The following is a 6,000-nucleotide window of genomic DNA, read 5'->3' as shown; positions in this document are numbered from 1 at the left end:
GGTACTGGCTGAGAGCTGCAAACTCACTTGAGGACCTGCAGTGGTCTTGGGCTGGAACATTGACTCATTAACTGTTGTATTATCTGCAGTAGGCTGCACGATCCTCAGTTCTTGATGCTCGTTTACAGTCCTTGGTTCCTCTGTTTCTCTCTGTGTTCCTGCTGTCTCAGTATCTTGCTCAGTTTGTGCTGTTTTGTTATCTGTAATTTTGTCCTTCAAGAGCAACAATTCAGACATGCCCTCATCTTCTAGCTCTGCCACTTCCTCTCTTTCAAGGTACTTCATTATGTGAATCATCAATGATATGCGGGATTTTCCTTTAACATTTGCTCTTTGTTCTCCAGATATGTTGAGAAAATCGCAGATTCCCAGTAAGTCTTCTCTTGTCAGGGTGTGCAATGCTCCTACTACCTCTTCCTGTAGTTCTTCCAACGTTGTTGTCATCATGGCAGCGCAGGAGGGGCTTTAACTGTGCCAGCGTTACTCCAAACTGGAAGGTCTTTACTGTCCCTGATGATCTCTGAATGGCCTCAGGTGACACGTACTTAACCACCAGCTTCCAACTCTCCTTAAACAGCAACAGCTTCCTTACTGCAGCCTGCCTGGGTTGTAGTGGGGGGATTTAGCTAGCTCAAAATTTGATGAACAGGTTGTGGCCACCAGACATCTGAACAGCAATCCCAGCGGTGCCTCCAAAATGTTACACCCCTGAAAAAGGGGAGAAATAATCACTACAGTGATAGAGCGTCTTTTCTTCAGCTCATTGTTTACTGCAATCTTTTGTACATAAGCACAAATACAAAAATATAAACATGTTCAACATAATAATGTACATTCTGTCTGATTAACAATATTACAGTAGATTAATAGTATAACTTACTTCAGAAACAGACATCTCACTTGGAAGCACAAAATATTCTTACAGTCCACCAAACTAACTTGCAGTCACTTTAGTTTCATTTAAGAGTGCATAACATACTGCAAATTCAACATGAAGGGAAGACAACGCTAGACGTGAACAACGTGCGGTGCACAATGGCGGCGGCGCAGCGACTCGGCACAGCTACCAGAGTTTCTAGCTAGCAAACACGTTTTACTCCTCTCGGCAAAACAGAGCTTAAACATAGTCAAACATTCATCATAACACTTTCTCAATGCTCTTAACATATTAACCACCGGTTACATACACAATTGTGTTGTTAAATGTAACAATATACCTGAAAAAGGGGAGAAATAATCACTACAGTGATAGAGCGTCTTTTCTTCAGCTCATTGTTTACTGCAATGAGGAAGAATACCGCGAATCCCCCAGATATGTGGGTGGAGCCAGAATCAAGTAAACACTCTTATAGCGTTTTAACCCATTTTCAACTCTTATGAATAATCTTCTTTACCTCAACACAGATTTTAATATTATAACAGACCATGAATTTATGTCCTTTTAATCTGTAACAATGTATAAGTGTATTAGCTTTTCAACCTGTCACACATGCAATTACTATGATGCCATCTGCAATGACTTATAACATCACCATCTACCCCCAAAATATTTCCGCCTGTCCAGCGCATACCAACGTTTAGGTCAGTCTCTTTTGTTTGCATTCATTTTAATGACTTCAGTACTGCTAATTCAGGGCTGTATTAGTGGAAAGAAAAAAAAAATGAAGCTGTTTTTGAACCTGGAGCAGGGCGCTTAGAAAAGTCTATACTTGGCTATACTGAAATACAAAATATGTTTTTAAATTGGGCTGTGTCTTGCAGCACAAGATGATTAAGCTACTGTTAAGTGGACTTGGACACGGACACAAGGGTACCAGATGTGGGCTTCAACAGGATCTATGTACATAGTAATAACAGTGATTTTTCAATCATCAAGACTCCTGCTGGCAGCTCACGGAAACTGGGACTAAACCAGGCCAAATCAGCAGGGGATCTCGGAGCAACAGTGGTCCCTAGAGGTACAGTTATATTGTCTTACACGCTTACTAACCAACCACTTCACAAGACAGGGTTACCACTGGTCATGGAATTTCAACACAGTCTATTCCAGACATGACAGAGAATTTGATATTTTTTGGTGGACAAAGTCAGGGAATATCATGGAACTTTGGAAAGAGAATAGTTGTCCCCAAGATGTGGCGTTTATTTCCATGTGTCCTTCTTGGTCATTAACGGGTTCTCATGCCTTGTTTGAGTTGTCGTGGTTTTGCACTCAAAACACATAAACTTGAAAATGGAAATTACAGATTGATTGGTTTTAACTAACAATACTGAGAGTGAAAGTCATGCAAATGTTGCTTTTTAGTCAGGGCAAGTCAAGGAAAAATCAATTTACAGTAGGAACCCTGTGTTCATGCATAATATTGCAAAACAAATGGCCACTCATTGTAAGGCTTTATTCTTTAGACAAGTTATTTAAGGCATGTAGCATACTTTTTTGCATGTCAGCAATATCTTTCAGTGTTTCTGGAGTCGCTGGCCTTGGTCTGGTGGAGGAGGCTGAAACAGCTGAAGGCGGAGGAGCTGGGGCTGGCGTCTTTACAGGTGTGTGCCTTGTTGGCTGGATGGCCTCTGGCTGGGAACTTGGATGAAGTGCAGTGGAGACCACCGTGCCCTCTGGGACTCTGCCCACCCCAGAGGAACCAAACAGGTCCTCCGTTTCCTGCGGACATACAAAAGACATGTCATTTTATCAAAGCGCTGATTGTCCATATGTTACTTTTGCTTTAGTAAGCATTTTGGTTTAGGCCAAGTAAGACAAATGTAGGCTATACAATTATCACTACCAGGAAAGATGAAGAAGAAGAAGACAAATACATTCTTCTTACATTAAAGTACTCCCAGCTGACTCTTGCCTCGCCTGTTGATCGGCTGCGATCTTTAGCTGGCTTGTATGTTACCAGCATGTTGGCCATTTTTTTACGAATATTTTCTGGGGTGATGTTGTGGCTTCGTGTTTCACATCTGTGAATGTGAGTACAGATAGATTAGTCATGTTTGTGCTTGCATTTCAATGTACTTTATCTATTTTCAGCTTCTATAGTGTACTTGGTGGGAAATCCTGAAATGAGTGGGCGCCTGGACCTGCAGCGCTTGGACCTGCAGAGGGGGCTGGTGGTGATGGCCTCTGAATTGGACCCAGGGGCACAAATATTGGGGCTGCCAAGTTGTTCCATTTCAGCACATGGAGGGATAAACACACACCTACTAACTAATTAACCTCCAAATGTTCACATCTAGAAACCCATTCTGAAACCATGCACAATATTTTGTATTTAGCACTGTTTTGTTAACTGGTACTGTATGTGGTAATTTGTAAAAACAAAATCTAACCACACTCATTAGCAAACAAACATTTGAGTGGCTTCTGCGTGCAAAATAATAGTTGCATGGTCGATTCTGCCATTGTACAATTCCACAATAGTACGGATTTGTAATATTTTTTTTTGATTGACTATAAAGAATTGATTTGTTACAAAATTCCAATGTGAGATTGGTGAACGAGGCCCATTGTTCTTAACTAAATGGTTCAGTAATTGTTTATTGAAGTGTAACTTTATTGCTGAGTGATCTTTCCTTAAGCAGTAGTGCTACAATCAATTTAACAATTTATGAAATAAAACATTGTGCATAGGAAAAATTTGTTAGGCTACCTTGTGTTTTTTGGTACATTCGCACATCCCTCTGCACCTGTACCAAGTAATGTTGATCTACAAATAATCAGCCCAAGAAAATGTTTTGTTAATAATTTGTTTTGAACAAATAAAGTCCTGTCAAGAAATGTTTGGCTTACTCACCAGTTGCAATCCTTTCTGCCAACTCATTTGATACTTTCAGGGTGACTCTACCTTGCGAATCCTCAAGTTGGATAATTTGTTCTGCCATGTTTGTCTAGGTTGGGCTTTGTGGCCCATTATATAGGCCAAAGGTTATCTGGCTAAAGTGTTGACACCTGTTCCAAATGAGGTGTTGAAGAAGCTGAAATGATTGCAATTCATTAGAGACCCATTTGTGTCCTTCCCTTATGAAAAAGGAACCTTATAATTTGACCTAAGATTTCTGTAGTTATAACACTGCTGTATTCAATATATGTTCTGTATTGTCCTATGTGACAAAAAACTGTAATGGCTTTCTATTTATTTCCATTAGGCCTAATAAGTTTTTATATCTTGCCAAATACAGTCCAGTTGACTAAAAGGGCAGCTGCTAGTTTATGCAACTAATGGTGGAACACAATGTGGCTGTTGCATTTTTGGCATGACAGAAACAAACTGTCTTCAATAACACATTTTAATCTGTATTTAGACACACTGTCAATATCAGACAATCTCCAATAGCATTGATAAAAGTGTCACCAAGCATCGATCCCTTGTCTCCCGCACAGCAATTCCCCACGCTACTGCTGCGCTATCTCTTAACATGTAAAGGTGCGCGGGATAATTTTTTTTTATTGTTAATGTGACGGTGACAGAAAGGGCTCATAAGAGTGGATGGTACAGATAACACTGGACACAGCAGTTAACCACTTCTCCATCATCACCACAAGCTGACAGAACTGAGCAGTTTATTGACGACTTTTTTCAGGGTTGTTGCGTTACATGAAGGATTTTATAGGTTTATTCATCTTGACTATCCCACAGGTGTGGCCACACGGCTGCTACTGATCTGAAAGTATGTGATGTTTGCGTAGAAAAGAGACGCTTATGGATATCGAAATTCATCGAAACACATGTCATATACGTCAGCGTAGATGAGAGCCGTGATCTTGAACTCACCTAATGGCAACTGCAGATGCAGGAGACCCATCGACAGAACTTGAACCCACTCCTCTTTCACTGAAGTTGTTGTAAAGAAGCATATGTCCTGCCCACCAGTTTTGTCCCACTATGATGTCAGCAAGCCTGTGACACTTACCTGTGATGCTTCTCAGTATGGACTTGTTGCAGCATGTTTGCAGGGAGACAAGCCTGTAGCCTATGCTTCACAAACACTAACCGACGCAGAAACCAGATATGCCCAAATTGAAAAAGAACTGTTGGTGGTGGTTTTTACATGTTCAAAATTCAATGATTACATCTACAGAAAGCTGGTGACCACTGAAACAGACCACCAGCCTCTGGTCACCATACTGAAAAAGCCTATCCATGCAGCACCAGCGAGACTGCAACGGATGATGTTAAGACTTCATAAGTACAGCATCACTCTTGTATACAAGTGCAGAAAAGAAATGCACCTGGCTGACACTCTGTCTTGAGCTCCTAGATGTTCCACAGTTCAACAACCCGATGAGGAGAATAGCTTTGATGTGATGACAGTCAGCAACATCCTCGCCTTGAGGAGTTAAAGAGACACACAGCGGATGATACAACTCTCCCGAGATGCAACTCCTTATTAGTGCAAATTATAGATAAAAACATTGATACTAGGATAAAATAAATAAAAACCATAAATACCAAGTACACACCTCACATACACATGCACAGTCATCAGATAATTGCACAGTCAGACACACATTCTTTTATGCCTTGATTGTATTCAGCGACACTATTGCTCTCGGGTAAAAACTGTTCTTGAACCTATTTGTCCGGCATTTTATTGTCCTGTATCTGTTCTTCAACTTTAAAAGTTGGGTCGGCTGTAGGTGTTAATCGCCTGGCTTGAAGTGAACAAACACACACACCATACAAGCAAAAACATCAAAAACTTGCACCAAAAGAGAGAGCTCTGAACCGCTGCGTCTGTGCGCGCCGCCATCTTGCCTTCAACTGTGGCAACAGATATCTTGGTGATGGTGGACTCATATTCAGGCTGGTATGAGATCGACCTGCTCCGTGATGCAACCTCTGCAACAGTTATCACAAAACTTAAGAGACATTTTTCAGTTCATGGAGCACCACACTCTCTTATCAGATAATGGTAGACAGTTCACGAGCCAGTGCTTTAGACATTTTGCTGCACAATGGGACTTCACTCATGTTAGCAGAAGCCCAGAGTATCCTC

This window comes from Sparus aurata, chromosome 6 (genome assembly GCF_900880675.1).
Source record: "Sparus aurata chromosome 6, fSpaAur1.1, whole genome shotgun sequence".
In the NCBI taxonomy this organism is placed as follows: domain Eukaryota; kingdom Metazoa; phylum Chordata; class Actinopteri; order Spariformes; family Sparidae; genus Sparus; species Sparus aurata.
The sequence above is the reverse complement of the archived record's forward strand: the minus strand, read 5'-3'. Positions refer to the sequence as shown.